Source organism: Cervus elaphus, chromosome 12 (assembly GCF_910594005.1).
Source record: "Cervus elaphus chromosome 12, mCerEla1.1, whole genome shotgun sequence".
In the NCBI taxonomy this organism is placed as follows: Eukaryota; Metazoa; Chordata; class Mammalia; order Artiodactyla; family Cervidae; genus Cervus; species Cervus elaphus.
Genome location: NC_057826.1, coordinates 90,278,559 through 90,294,214, shown reverse-complemented (window position 1 = coordinate 90,294,214; position 15,656 = coordinate 90,278,559). Strand labels below are relative to the sequence as shown.

Genomic DNA, 15,656 nt, shown 5'->3' with positions numbered 1-15,656 from the left:
TGCAACAAGAGAAGCCGGCACACTGCACCTAGGGAGCAGTCCCCACATGCTGCAACCAGAGAAAGCCTGCATGCTGCAATGGAGACTCCACTGCCCCATTTTTTTAATTTAAATACAAAAATAAAAGAAAGCAGAGAGTTTTAATGGACAAAGCAACAAAGGGTGAAAACCAAAAAGCTTATAAGAACTTACATATAAAATCAAGATACTTGGTGCTTCATGAACTCCCTGGTGTCAATAGAGGACACCAATAGAGAGGAGATTGCCATGTCCTCTGCTTCAGTGACCCAACCCTGAGAATCAATAACCCTTAGAGGAAGGGCTTCTGGCTCATCTAAGTGACAGCTGGGCAGTGCCCCCAGCATCAGGGAGTTTGGATGTTCATTCTGCCAGCAACTGCAGGCTTTCCCGTCCCCTCAGCACAGAGGCAGAAAGAATCGCTGCTTGTTCACAAGACACACGGCCATCAGCCAGGTTCCCTTCCAGCAGCTTAAGAAAACCCAAACACGATCAGTGAAGAGGATTATGCCGTCCGTTACTTCTGAGCCTCTCACACAAACCCATGAAACATCAAGTAAACTCAAGAATCAAGTAGAAGAAGAGTCGTCTCCTGACTGGAAGCTTCTGGGAAAGCTCTTGTGAAAGGATGTATTATTCTTTCAAATATCGTGTCCCTTCTTGGAGGAAGATGATACTTCCCGACCCCACTGACATGAGACCAGATCATGGGACTCGTTCAGCCAATTCAGCCTGGGTAGAAGTGACACATGCCACTTCTGGGCAGAAGAGCTTGGGGGGTGGGGTGCTTTGTTGTCCAGCTCACTTCTCTCTCCCATGAAATATGAAAAATCCCAGAGGAGACCTCTCTGACAGCCTGAGTCCCTGTTGAAGCAGCGGCACAGCTGACCCTTGACGGACAAGTGGTGTGGGTAAAAAAACAAAAACAAAAAAACACTCAAACCTCCGTGGTTGCCAATGCTGAGACTTTAAGGTCACACACAACCCAACTCCCTCCGAGGGCCGAGCTCCTGGCAGAGCCAGGACCCGTCCATTCTGTCTTTGGTGTCATGATACATTCAACTCCACCATCCTCTATGATAGCCACGGGAAAGAAGTTTGCAGCTGGACAACAATAAGTCCCCTAGTGACCTACACTGTGTGTGTGTGAGTCACTCGGTCGTGTCTGACTCTGCGACCCCATGGACTGGAGCCCGCCAGGCTCCTCTGTCCATGGGATTCTCCAGACAAGAATACTGGAGTGGGTTGTCATGCCCTCCTCCAGGGGATCTTCCTGGCCCAGGGATCCAACCTGCACCTCCTGCATTGGCAGGCGGATTCCTTACCACTGAGGCACCAGGGAAGCCCCACTAAAGACTGGCAACTATCTCAGAAGCATTCACTGTACAATTCAACAAGGTAGACTGCTTCAGTAAAAAGTTTACTTTCTTCATATACTTATCTTACGGTTAATGCGTGGAAGTACCAAGAAAGAAGAAAAAACCCCTTCTGAGCAAATCAGGACAATGAGAAGTGACCCTGAGCGCCGCAGCTGCAAGAACCACTTTCCACATCAGGCGCTTCTCCGAGCCTCTTACCAGAGTCCTGACTCACTCACGCTGCCTCCCTTTCCTTCTCTGCTCCTATTTCTTCCACCCTGCGGTGGCTCCAGTCAGCCGCCAGCTAGGACGGCAGCTCGGAGGTGTGCCTCTAACAAGCACAAGAAGAGAGCTCTGAGCTCCGCCTGCAGGCGGCTTGGCCAGGCCGGCAGCTCAGGAGACACCTCCAGGGCCCGCTGGTAGCTGGTGTCAGCCCAGGACAGAGGTCTTTCCTGGGAATGGAGCGCAGTGGGCCGGAGTGAGGTATCCATGAACTGAGGGGGCAAGAGACCAGAGCAGAGCAGTGGGGATGACCGACGCCCTGGGCCTCTGGCTGGGATCAGGAAGGAATGGCGGCCGGGCAGGCAGCGAGTGAAAAGCTCAGCCCACGGGGCGCGAGGCAGAAGGAGCGGCTCGCAGGCAGAGAAGTGGCCTTGACCACACTTTTAACTGCTTTCAGGCCATCTCCATCATGAGAACCCAAATAGTCCCTCTAGGAATACAGTTGTTCCAGAGATGGAGGAAAAGACTGTGGAGCATTAGGGTTAAAAAACTGGTAGCTTCTATGAGGAGGGTGAACATCAGCTAACGGTGAGAACACCCGTCCCTTTAAAAATACAGTTGTTTTAAGTTAGGTATCACCTCTTTTTGAGCCATGTCTGTATATGTAGAGATACACACACACATACATATGTGGTATCATCTTACAAGCTCAATAACTAGTAGTAGACAAAAATGTTAATCTGGAAATAGTCACAGGTGGTTAAAGAATGGCAGAAATGGTTTTCTTTCCTTGCATCTCCACTGGCCCTGAAAACCTGACCCGAAAGTGCTACTGACAGAAGCAAGGGCGGTGGTTAATGTTCAAGCTGGGCCTTAGTGCCAGGGTTCCAGCAGCCGTTAAGGAGGTGATGGGAGCCTCATCCCGGCGTGGCCCGGGGACAGCCCAGCTGCATGACCCACAGGCGGGGCTGCCAGCCCAAAGCCCAAAGCCCAGGAACTTCTCAGAGGGCGCAGGGCAGAAGCAGCTCACAACGGCAGCGACCTTCACCCAGAAGCCCATCAAAACCAACACCGCCAACCTTGCAGCTGTCATTGGGTTTATTGGCAAAGCTCTCAGCAGAATGACACATTTCTAATTACCCAATGAAGGATATTATCAGTGAACTGGGCCTAATCATGTAAAATAACCTGTATCCTTAAAAACCAAGATCTAATTTGGGATTTACCCAGGGACTAAGACAATGCTAGCCACTACTTGCCTTAAAAACAAACAGAAACAAATCTTTTATATTCTCACTGAGGTCACTTCTGTTTCTAACCAACATTGTTAATGAAGTTTAGAAAGTTTCTGAGTGACTTAGAGTCAAAGTCTATTGTAGGCTATGTTGATATTTCTAAGAATATCACTGAAATGTTCAAACTCACTGTTTTTATTATTTCACTCACACTGATGCTGGCTTTTCACAACCAAAGGTACAACCTGCAGCATTAAGGTCTAAACTGCCCCGTGAGTCCATAACACACCCTTCTGGAAAGACAGCAAGCTCATAGAAGGATATGGAAATAGCCTAAGGCTTTATGTGTTAAATGCATCTGCAATAAAAAAAAAAAAAAAAAAAAAAAACACAAGTGGATATTCACAAACGTGGCTCTTTACTTATGTTTCAAAAATCTCCCCTCTCTAGTGCCTTACTTCTTTCAAACGTTTAAGACCCATGAAATACTGTGTGATGAGGAATGCACACATACACATTCACACACATTTGTAAGGTCAGATTTTTTTAACATTTAAAAGGTCAGCAAGATAGATTTGTACATTGCATCCACACCCAGTTCATCCCACACTGTCCGTCTCAGTGATTTCACAGCCAGAGATCAAGCCACACAGCATTTTTCAACTTCCCCTGAGAATGTCAAATTCAAAACTGGAGACCAGTTTAAGCGTCCTTCATTTATTAACTAGAGGAATTCCCCAGACATTTAGGATTCAGACGGTGTTTTGGAAACAGATGAGCTTAAGTGTAGCTCCCAAAGGGATGCAACACTTCGAGAAAAAGCAAGTTCAACATCCTCTACATTCAGAACCACCCTCAAAGGCAGGCAGGACCTTGGCCGGCATAACTGAACTGGCCTGAGGCCACAGGAACGTGCCAGGCGGGAGGCGGCGGCCCAGTGAGCTCTGCTCAAAGCGGCCCAGATGAAGTCAGTGCAGATCAAAGTTCAAGCTGGTCACAGAAAACCCCGTTCTGCCAGTCTGAACCCTTGTCCTTGTTCATGAGATGCAGTACTCTTTCTGGGAACAGGGACTTATTGTCACAGCTTCTAACAGCAGTGCAGCCTCATAAACAGAGATGAACTCAGAAGAAGAGAGAACAGGTCAGAGGACCAAGCCACTTCGGAACAAAAATGAAACTACTGGAGAGGCTGGGAACACAAAGGGCTTTAGCTTCATTTCCCAGAGACACCCCGATCCCTTGTTCCCAGATGCTCACCTGGAAGGGCTGCTAAGGAAGGTGGGCAGAGAGGAAGCCGGTCCCGGATGATGCACGTGGCCAGAGCCCTGGACTCCGGAGGTTGCCAGGGGCTCCTGCCCCAGCCTCCCCGGAGTGCCAGGCTGGAGTGGGTGCCTCCGCTTTGAACCCACGTGGCTCAGAAACAGAAAGGTGCTTGGCAAGGGAGTGCCAGGCAATCAGAGGAGGGAAAAAGAAGCCCGTGTTCTGGTTAGGTAAGAAAAAGGAGCACCCCTGGGTGCTGACACATACTTCTCTGGCGTGTTTGGAGCTAACAGGCTTCCTCACAGCAAACGTTTCCCACGGCTCTGATGACCTCTGGCCTTGTGAGCAGATACCCACACGGGGCAGAGAAAGTCCCTTTCTCCGCGTCCCACGTGCACGCGCAGGGTGGCTGACCACTCTGGGTCCTGGCAGAAAATGCGGGCAGGACTTCGGGGGAGGTCTCTCAGGCTCACGAACAGGATGAGTGTGGACTCAACAGTCACTCTCCCAAGACTGCTACCAAACCCACTGCCCCACCCTTCCAGCCAATGAGCTCATCCAGAAAGGCACCTCGGGGAGCGCTCCCGTCTGGAGCCAGACTGTCTGGACTTGAATCCCCGTTCTAGCACTTGCTAGGCGGTGACCTTGGGCCCAGAGGTGGCGCTGTACCTCAGTTCCTGGGTCTGCAAACAGAGGGTACTAACAGAACCTACCACATAGGCTTGTTGTGAAGGTCAACTCAGTCAGTCATAAGCTTAAAATGTGCTTGGCAAAAGCAAAGTACGCCAGGCAGGTGGAGTAGAATCCCTGGAGCGGGACCCAGCCTCCCCACCCGCAAACCCCACATCAGCATGGCCACCTATGAAGTCACGCCTTTCCCCATTTAGATCTTCTAGGGCCCACCTGGCCTGGGGTAAGTAGTTTCACCATCAAACACCGATTTTCTCCCTGTAAGAAGAGTTTTATAGCATAAAGGATACAAATGGATACAAAAAGGATACAGAAGATCTATTTCAATAATATCACCCTGCCTGTACCTGTAGCTCTGTGTCTTTCAGCAATGAAGTGTGGGTGTTCAAAGGATCTACCTCAAAGGGTATTATAAGGATTAAAAATACATGCATGTAAAGCCAGGTATAATTTTAAATATTCAATAGGTGGTAGGAATTATTACTATTATCATATTTGCTCAACATTTATTTTTCTGCTCTCGGAGGGCTGTCTCCACACAGTCACACACAAAAGTCACCTTTTAATATCAATGACTGTAGACTGAAGCTTGTCAAATGGTAAAGTCATACGTGGGGACAAAAACACTAGACAGGAAGCAGGGGACCACGGACTCTGGTCTAGGCTCTTGGCTAATGGTGTGTGACCACACTCGGCATCCTTAGCTGCTCTAGCTTCAGAGATTCAGGTACAGAGGTGGGGAGGGGTGGTGGTGAGGGTCTGTAGATGATCATGGTCACTGTCAGTTCCCAGAGTTCTAGACAAGTAAAATGATGGGTTATAAAGAATTTCATAGCCATATGCCAAAGGACATGATAGAACACAAAGCTGTGGTCACTGTGTAAAGTGTTTATATTTTGGCTTCTTATTTATTGCAAGAAGGGTGCCAACTGATTAACAAATGCATCTGAGAACAAGTTCTCCAGTCGGAGATGCCAACAACATGAGAGAGTCCTTTATAAGTGCTTTGGTTTCAGGCAGGAGTCAAGTCATATCCCTTTTATTTCAAAACATAAACCGTATGAAACTGTCCAATAAAATTAATGTTCGCTGCTGTTTATTCTCTGTTCCTGGGTGAATTATTAAAGTCAAGCAGTGCAATTCTCTCATCGGTTATAAATGGCCCCAGAAGGCTGATTTGCATCCATCCAGGGGCACTTACTTCTGGTAAGTATTCTTATTAATGATCTAATAAAATGTCTTGTTTTGTTACGATCATTTGAAATGATTCAAATGATATTTAAAAATTCAGCACTCCAACCCAACAGCCTGGAGATGAAGCTGCTGAGCTGACATTAATTTAAAGTGATTTTCAATTTTACTTGGTACTGTCAATGAGATCATGGATGGATTAAATTTTCTTTTTTAAATTTTGGTCTCAGTGCTGTCAAAGGCAATGTCTTACCAAGACTTGGTAAAACTGGTCTGATTACAATGATAACTGCAGATAGTAAAGGCTGGGGTGGGAGGTTCTGGTAAGAAATTATTTGGCGGTCAACCACACACATCCTAAATTGCAGAGGTAGACTGTGAGAATAAAGCTATGTCAACAAGAATAACACTCATAAACATGTCCAGTTTCACTCCTCCTAACTTCCTGACCTTTCTTCCAAACTGCCCTTTAGCGGAGGTGGCCATTCCCAAAAGCGAGCGCTGAGCTCCATGGATTTGGCCTCTGTGATAAGTGCAGGGAGAAAAGCGCAGCCTGTCTAAGGCCACTCTGTGTAGGTGGGTGATGAGCTGATGACTGAAGTGTACACGCTCAGACACACCACCCACCCCATCACCCTAACCCACCTGCCAAGAAGCCAAGGGCCCAGAGGCTTCAAAGAACAGAAGCAATGAATGGCTGAGGTACTCGGTGAAACTGCACCCAGCACTGCAAAAATAGCTCTTATTTTTCCCAGGTCCCAGAATATTTGATTTCTGGATTTTTCCTCTGTTCTTATCTCATTACACCCCACCCTTTTTTAAAAATAATGCTCATTAAACATCTGCTGAAACGAAAGCACTTAAAAAGGAGTCGCATGTTGTGGGCTTCCCAAACTGGAGAACTCGTGTTACTGTACATTGTTGATCATGGTGATGAGCGACTGCTAACTTTTATTGAACGAAGCACTGAAGCTGCTAAAGAGGTAAGACCAGGCAGGTGCCCTTGTCCAAGATCTGACAGCCCAAGGTGTGCAGGGAGCACGCAGGGAAAGGAGGGCGGGAGGGTGGGCCGGGAAGAGACACAAAGATACTCCTACTGGCCTCATGGAAATGTCATTAAAGTTGGAATCAGGAAACACAGAGACATTAAGAAAGACCAAGGCCAAGAGGAATGGGACTGCAGAGAAGAGTGCTCTAGTGGGTGGGGCAGCACCAGATCAAGGAGAACCCTGAGGAAACCGCGATAAGGCTTTTATCAGGACTATAATAACTGCAAAGTAAATCCATCATTAGTTCAGAAGGGAGGGTCACAGTTGGGGTGGAGAAAGGCTAGAATTTTTCTGCTTCTGTTGGATAACCCTGGATGCTGGCATTAAAAACTCTTCTTAAAAGAAAACTAAAGGGCTAGATCATGCTGATACTGCTTATGTCCTGAGCGAAACAGAAGCATGCTGATGAGCCTCAATTTTTTTTTTTTTTTTTGGTATATTTAAGTAGAAATGATGGCTGAAAGGGTGAATGCTTGTTAATCCAGGCATATCTGCTAGCTATTTAGTACGATGAATTTTAAACAGAAGAATGAAAATTAACTTTATGCTCTAACAGCCCCCTTACCCATTCAAATTCACTTTATAACTTACAGGGTTATTCATAAACTTTTATAATGATTTCAAGGAACTAGGATGACTGTTAAGTGAGTGTGGCTTTCTGATCCAAATTCGATCAAGAAAGAAACCCCTAGGACACATGGAGTTTTGGCGGTTTTAAGAGATAAACATGTCAGAGATAAACACTGACATCAAGCCAGGACGGTTTTAGGAGGCTAGTGGGGTGATACCCGCGTGTCTGCTTTGCCCCTTGCCACTTCCAGAGCATGATATTCTCTGATGCATTAAAAAAGACAAAAAAGAAAAACCCACTGTTGATGGAAGTCTTTACCACTCAGAGAAATAGTCTGTACTGCATAGAGTAAATATGTATCAATTTGGCTCAGGAAAAAATTAAATGACCACACCAGAGGAAGAATCTGCCTGTACAAAGTGTGGTCCCAAAAGGAATTTGCAACCTGTTTTTTCAAGCTGTCCCCTCCCACTAAATTCTCTCTCCACTCCTGACCACATCGGACCTTTTTAGGAGAGGGAGGAAGGGGCTCCAACGGATGTGGTTAAGAAGTGTGACTGATCCTCATTGATGTGAGGCAGAGACCACAACATTGCCAAGCAACTGTCCTCCAGTTAAAACAAAAGACAAGTTTTTCATCTTAAGTAAGACATTCGGTGTCTATCGGTACCCTAACTGCCTCAGCAGAAAGAAGGCAAAGGTGAAGTAGCCTGGCTGGCCGTGTTCGTTTCTTAGAAACCGCATGCTCTCATGTCTGAAAGACAGACACCATTCACATACCAATGACAGTGGCTTCTGAAGTGTGTCCATGTGCCTGGTTTGGGACCAGTGCTCGGACACCAAAATGATGGCTCTCCAGCCTCAGAGGGGTCCCAGGCCAGCAGGGCAACAGGGAAGTCGGCAGGTGGGCCCAGCACAGAGCCCTTGGTGCCAGTGAAGCAGCAAAGAGGGGCCCCTTGTTCTGCCTGGAGGGGAGAAGGCCACGGGGGCAAGTGCCAGGCACAGGGCCGGCCAGGGTCAAGGTCGTCCCTTGAAGCCAAAGCCGGGGGTGGGGGTGGGGAGGACGGGCAGGAACGCGGCAGGAGGAGGGACTGGATGAGTCTCGCCTGGGATTCTGCACTCTGTGCTGTCCGCTACAAGGAGGGGCCCCTACAGTGTTTTCAGCCAAAAACGTAACAAAATCTGGCTTGCATTTTAGAGAACTCATCTTTAGGACCTCTGTGAGGAAGAAATGTTCACATACTGGGTATGGGGAAGTCATTCTGGCTTATCCATGATTTCACATAAATTCTATGCTAACTAAAACAGCCTGCTGGTGGCCTGTCAAACACACATCGTGCATCTGCTTTAATTATTAAAGAAAAGGATCCCACGACCAAAAGAAAAGCATGTCCTGTTAAAAATAAAGATGAAATGCCTCTCTTCCTAGGACACCAGTGCTGGTTCTCCGTCAATGATAAGACTCCCTTTCCAGGTGCCAAGGCCATACTGACTTGCTGTGTACATGATGACCTGTTCTTTTTTTTTTTTTTTTAAAAAAACCTTGAAGGATTGCATCTCTGAGTTGTTTGATGTTCTTTGCTATGAAAAGTTATGACCCTGTGCTGAAAACCATGCTTCTCTGGGGCAGCTCCTTAGTTATCTGAGCAACTGCGGGGCTGTTATCCTCAGTGTGGCTCAAGTAAAACTCGTCCCCATTTCTTTTTTTTTTTTTTCTTTTTTAAAATTTTTTTTTCCCCCATTTCTATTATAGGCGACTTACGGATGATTTCCGTGGACACCTGTGAGGCGCAGGCTAGTAAAGGCAGGGATAAGCCCGCACCAAGCGTGCCCACGTGCCCCTTGCACGCGTGCACCCAGACCTGCACACAGGCTCAGTGGAAGCCAAGGATCCACAGGTCTGTGCAATGGGGGCCACTGCCCCTCACCCCATCGAGTGGACTGCAGCCAGCGATTGGAAGGGGCACACCTGCAGAGCCAGGACGGCCAGCGGGAAGCCCTGGCAGGGATCCAAGCAAGAAGAGAAAGGCCCCAGAACTACTGCAGCGGAGGGGGTGGTTTTGAGAAATGTTTAAAAAGACAGTAATACTCGAGAGTCTAACTGGCCCTGGAGGTTGTTGGGAAGAGGAATCAAGGAGCACTCCCAGATATCTGTACAACTACTCAAACATTTTGATTCCCTGGAGCCAGAATATGGCAGGAGGGCATGCTGGGCAAGATCACAAGTCTAGTCTGGGTAGAGGAGAACGAGTGGTCTCTGCGGACCTCATCAGGACATGAGCAGGCACTGGGGCACCTGGGGAAGCAAGGATGTCAGGGGTACGGATGAGACCTCCTGGCGGACGGTGTGGGGGAAGGAGACGGGAGGACCAGGGTGTATCCTGGGGACATGAGAAAACTGCCAACGGGATGGAGGGCCAGTCCAAGGGAGAAGAACGAGGTGACCATGTGTCCCGGAGGGCAAGGTGGACGGAACCGGTCATGGGTGGCCGTCATCTGCAGGGACCAACACCCAAAGGGGTGTTCACGACCCAGGAAGCAAACACACAAACTAGAAAAGAGGTGAAGAGACAGCTGAGCGGGCTCTGGTCCCTTTCACTGTGGTCTGAGATACACTTCAAAATGCCGTGCACTGCATTTTAGCTAGATCCTCAATTTCCTGGCCCTAAGCATTTACTAAAAAAAAGTCCCAAGGAGTACCTTATCTGAGGAGTCATTACAATAAATAGGCAGTTAGCACAAGGTCAAGATGAGGAAGAATGGGAACAATATAGTACTTCGAGGCTGCTGGGGGCGTGCAGAGGGGAGCTAGGGGAAGGAAACGGGCGGACAATGCACAGATGTGGACTTTTTCTCTGCCAGGAGTATCAGACAAACAGGAAGACCTTAAACTTCTCCAACTGGGAACTCTCGGATTTGCCTGCTGAGCAGAGGGGCCAAGCACGTGACTGGAACACAGAGGAGACAGGAGGCCGTGATTGAGGCTGGGAGGACCGCTCCATACGGAAGGTGCAGGCAGCCCGCGGACCCTGCCTCACCAGCCGGTGCCCTCCCTGCCTGCTCTGTGGGGCTTTGTGCATGTGGCCTGTGGGACCACAGGAGCCTCACCCATTCCTGAGACCCAAACGAGGCAACCCACTCCAGTATTCTTGCCTGGAGAATCCCACAGTCAGAGGAGCCTGGCCGACTACAGTCCACGGGGTTGCAAAGGGTCGGACAGGACTGAGTAACTGAGTACCCACGCATTAACCTCTTCCCGCTATATGCCAGTAGCATCCTCCCGGTTGGAACAATATAAACTGTCTTTAGACACTAACATATGCCCTGGAAGACAATTCGGTCCTGGAAGGTGGTTAAGGCATAGGATCTAGACTGAGATGAGATTCAAGTCCTGGCAAATGGCACATACTAGCAGCATGATGCTGGGCAAATAACCAACTTCCCTGTGCCTCAATTTCTCCAGCTGCAAAATGCAGACAATACTACTGTCAACTACAAATTGGCACTTGCCCTGGGTGCTTGCTTGCCATCCACCTCCACAAGGATTAAATCGTGCTGCTGTAGCAGCTGACCTCAACACCCCCTGAAGGAGTTCAGGGTGGAGAGCAGAAATGAGGCATCTGTGCTCTGGGAAAACTGGCAGGACAGGTCTTCAGAGAGTTGCATATTCTCAGGAGCTGATTTTATGAGCCCAATTTTTGTATCTCCTCGTATCTAGACAAGCACTAAAATCCTTCATGGTGACGACTGTTTCTTGTGACTAACAGAAGCTTCACAAGACTGGTAGAAACTCCTAAAAATAAATGTGCTTGATTGCATGTACTCCTCTCACTTTACCAAAGTCATGTATATACGGACCTTTCCCTCTGCCTCTTTGGAGCAGTCTCTCAGCTATCTGAGGTGCTGTCTCCCAGACTGCAGTCCTCATTTTGCCCCAAATAAAATTTAACTTGAAACTTTCACATTGTGCATTTTTTAAAAGTTGACGCTATCTACTTCATAAGATTGATATGAAGATTAAATGGGAAAATAAATGTTAAATACTCGGCACAGAGCCTGATACACAGTAAACTTTTGGGAAATGGCATCAATGAAATTGTTAACAACTAGAGTTGAAAAAAACCCAAAAACGAGAGTTGTACTCCCTTGATCTTGGAAGACAAAACTGAGCAGGTCATTTGACAATCGGGTAAGAACAAATGGCCCACATGGCTCACATCTAAACAGTCTTTCCAAGGGCACTTAGGGCTAGAACGTTAGGAACACAACCACCATGATACTAACCTTGATGGAAATCCAGTTGCTTGAATCCCTGTGGGGACGAAAAGGGGGTAGGTATCAAGGGAAAATAAAAGAAATGAAAAATAGCTACAGAGCAAAAGGAAACATCCTGACACAAAGAGGGAGAGGTAAAAATTCACACTTTAAAACCCAACTCAGGCCACTGAACCTAGGGGGGTGGGGTTCCCAAGGTAAGAGCTGGTGAGCACCTACATAGTGACAGCTGGTCACTGGGAGGGGAGAGAGGGCCCTAAGTTGAAGCAGCAAGGAAAAGTAACAGGAGCAGATGCTGAAGAAGTGGGGAGAGGCGAGCCCTGGAGCCTTGCTCTCTGCCGGGCGCTGTTGTCCAGCTCATTCTGGAGACACCCCCGAGCCTGCTGAGAAAGGCTGCAGCGCCCCAGGGCTGCCCCGAGGCCCCTGCCTTTGAGAGCAGGGATTAGGAGCTTCAGACCAGGACGTCTCCCACCAACTGAGCCCTGGGCCCCGTGGTGGGACGGGCAGACCTCACACTGCAGGGCGGGGACAGCAGCCCCCCCGCTCAGCCCCAGCCCCTGCCTCCCCGCTGCAGCCAGGAACAGACCCTTGCCTCTCCAACCCAGCTCGTGTCATCAGCGCTTCCCACGCGGCCTGGGTTTGATGGAACAGTCAGAACACAAACACAGTGACTCAATCAGCGTTCAAACCGTCTTGGGTTTGGAAATCGCCAGTGACTGTATCCGGTAGCTGCAGCCTGAAATAATCTGTTTCCAATGGTCATCTGACTCACAGAGAAGGCAGCACGAAACTGGATCTATCTCCTAATTAGCCACTCCAAAATACCACCAAGCCTTTGTGAGATAGAGCCTGGAAATATTTAGTGAAACACCCTCTTCACTGTCTTTTTCTGACCATGATTTACTTATAACTCAAGAACATGCTGTTGCCTATTATTATGTCATTCAAGTGCACCATATTTCTCTTTGCTCATTAAAGTAAAATAAATAACCCAGAATAGTAGTAGGCTTGTGCCCAGCGTTGAAGGCTGCACACATTAACATGAAACCACGCACCCACACATCTATAATCTTCTGATCCCAAGTCTTGTCCACCCAAAAACCCCACGGAGGCAAGTGATTTCTACCCCTAACACTACTGTGTTGTTGCTGGTTGAAAGCACGCTGAGAACCAAATGAGCAAAGCAAAACAAGCGTCCATTCTTTCCTGAAGGAAGGTCACACAGCGGCCTGCATTTGACCCCAACATCAAACCAAAGACATCATAGGGCATTTACATTCCAGGGAAATTTTTACACGATAAAAACTCCCACAGCATAGCTTAGAAAGTAAAGTATTTGACATAAATGAAGCTCCCAACAGGTAGTAGGGGTTAGACACTGGAAAAACAGCCAACAAAGAGTTGACTTAAAATACCCTCAATCATTTTGAGAAACTCCAGAAAGTTGACTCTAAACTCACTTTGTCAGAATTAATTTGGGAAACATTTAGTCCTGCTTGAGGGAGAACTGGGCTTCCCCAGCCAACATTTGGACAAGTTTCCAGAGCTCGTTCCTGTCAGTGAGTAACTGTGTTTCTCTCCCGGTCAGGCTGGGAGGACGAATGTGGGGCCAAACACCTTGGAGACAGAAAAACAAACGGACTCAGTTACTATGTTTTTAACTCAATTCTGTCGGGAAATCAGGATGCAAGATGCTCAAGATCCAGCTTCAGGGAAGGTCTTAATGCTGAGGAGATTTTTCAAAAGTTCAAATGAGAAGTCCAGGAGAGCTCAGCCATGAGGAAGGCTGATAAACGGCAACATGACTGTCTGACTGCCTTCCAGGAGGTATAGTCCACTCTCGGTGCTGAGGACAATTTTTAATTCAAAAAGGACCAAAATTTGGATCAGCTTCCCATCACATGATTTTTACCTGACCCTTTTTGTGTTCCCAAATTTGATACAAAAAGTCCTCTGCCTAAAAATCAGTAAAGATGGCCAGCCTCACTGTACTAGTAGAGCTGAGGAATGAAGGATTTTAGATTTTACTTCAGTCACATAGAAAGGAAAGAAGAAAGGTGGTAAAATTTTTGAATTTCATTATTGTAACAGTTTTTAGTCTCATCAAAAGAGAAACTGACCAAAGTCATTCAACTGGAAAAATCATCTATACCACTCCACCTACCACCCCCTCTCCCTGCCAGCTTTATTTATTCAGATCCATGATGTTGGTTGAACTGCGTGGAAGAGAATGTGAAGTGTCACCAATATTTCCCATCCCAAGTCCTGAAGACAGGAAGCATGGATAGGAACTGCAACACCCAATATCATCAATCTCTGCTTTCCATTTCTCTTGTTTTTCAGTTCTGATAAGCCTCTTTATTTTTTGAACCTGACAGCTGCCAGGACCTTTTATGATTACCACTGATCTCTGAAACACTACCATCTGTCTACAGTTGGCTGGCTCAGTGTAACTGTGCTCCCAGAAACAGAGAATCCTGACATGTTTAACCCCACACATTTTTTCATGTAGGCATTTAGCCTCAGAACTGTATCTGGTGTGGCTCTCTGAGTACAAAATAGATACAATGGTCCTAACTCAACCGTTTGCATGCTCCCTACTTTATGCTCTCACCGTCCTTTACCACATTCTTTGCAACTCACTGCCGTGTTTGTGTATTTGGTGCAGAACATGTTCAGGCAGCAGTAACTCAAAGTCATGGTGCCATTCATGGGCTTTATAAAGCAGCAGTTGCTGGGCTAATCAAGGACCATGCATGCATTGCAGCTCAACTTCCTCCCTCAGCTTTTAGGTAAGCACTAGGATCCTGCTTCAAGGAAGGGGAAACTGAGGCATGGGCCATTTAATTGAATCAATAAATACAGAGCATCCCCTCCAAGATCCAAGACACAGTGTCCACATTCAAAAGAGCTAATAAATACAACCAAGATACTTCTAAATTAACCAGTCTAATGCTAACAAACTTTGAAAAACTGTGTTTTAGAAATTCATTCTTTGACTGGACACAGACAACCAAATGTTAATTGGCAGAGTCCTGTCAAAGACAACCCCTTCATACCTTAAAATGAACAGTTTGCCTTTGCCAACACCTGGAATCCTACAGCAGGTGTCTTCTTAAGAACTGAAAAGTACTTTTCCTGATGTCTTCATTTCACTGTCATAGCATTCCTGTGAAAGGTTGAAAAGAACTGACAAAGTACTTTCCCTGAAGCGTGAAGCCACAGAGCGCCTCTGAAAAGTGTTTTACAGTCTGCGGGCAACAGGGCTTAGTGTAGGATGGAGCCAGGCCATGCAGCAAGGCTGGCGTGGGGCTGGGTGATAAAATGCTCACAGCTTTAAAAACAGAAAGCATTACACAAGGAGGCAGATGAAAGGATTTGTGAAACAAATTGCCGAATTTTCGCAATACTACAGTCTCAAGAAGGGAAATCATCTGACAGACTGAATCACAAATTTCTGCAATGCAAGAATTTATAAGAGCATCAGGGTATGAATCATAGCCACAAAATGTTTTTTTAATATCCCTGTAAAAATCAGTCCTGTGAATGCAGCAACACTTCCAAAAGCACTTGTCTGTTTTAGGTACTGATTCATTTAACAATTTGCAAAAATAATTTTTAAAAATCTACCTGAAGTTTCTGGAAACTAGAAGAAGAAAGGGGGAAAGAAATAAAGTAGTCTCAACCCCCATACAGTAGATTGTTTGCATGCCATTTTGTCTATAGCAGAAGCATTACCAAAAAGGGAGATTTTCACGGTATTTTTCCTGACTATATCACATTAAGC

General features: G+C 47.0%; 1 protein-coding gene across 8 annotated transcripts in view; it reads right to left on the bottom strand.

Annotated features, from left to right (window-relative positions):
* Nucleotides 1-15,656, bottom strand: part of LHFPL2 (LHFPL tetraspan subfamily member 2) — a 168,558-nt gene that overhangs the window by 32,787 nt on the left and 120,115 nt on the right. The window contains exon 2 of one of the 8 annotated variants that reach the window (XM_043919973.1): nucleotides 11,879-11,906. The exons of 4 other annotated variants lie outside the window; for them this stretch is intronic. The gene's annotated coding sequence lies outside the window, so the exon portion shown is untranslated. Of the gene's footprint in view, nucleotides 1-4,090; nucleotides 4,326-4,360; nucleotides 5,119-11,878; nucleotides 11,907-14,928; nucleotides 15,520-15,656 lie in introns of those variants that run through there. 3 more of the 8 variants (XM_043919979.1, XM_043919978.1, XM_043919977.1) reach the window with 3 other exon arrangements.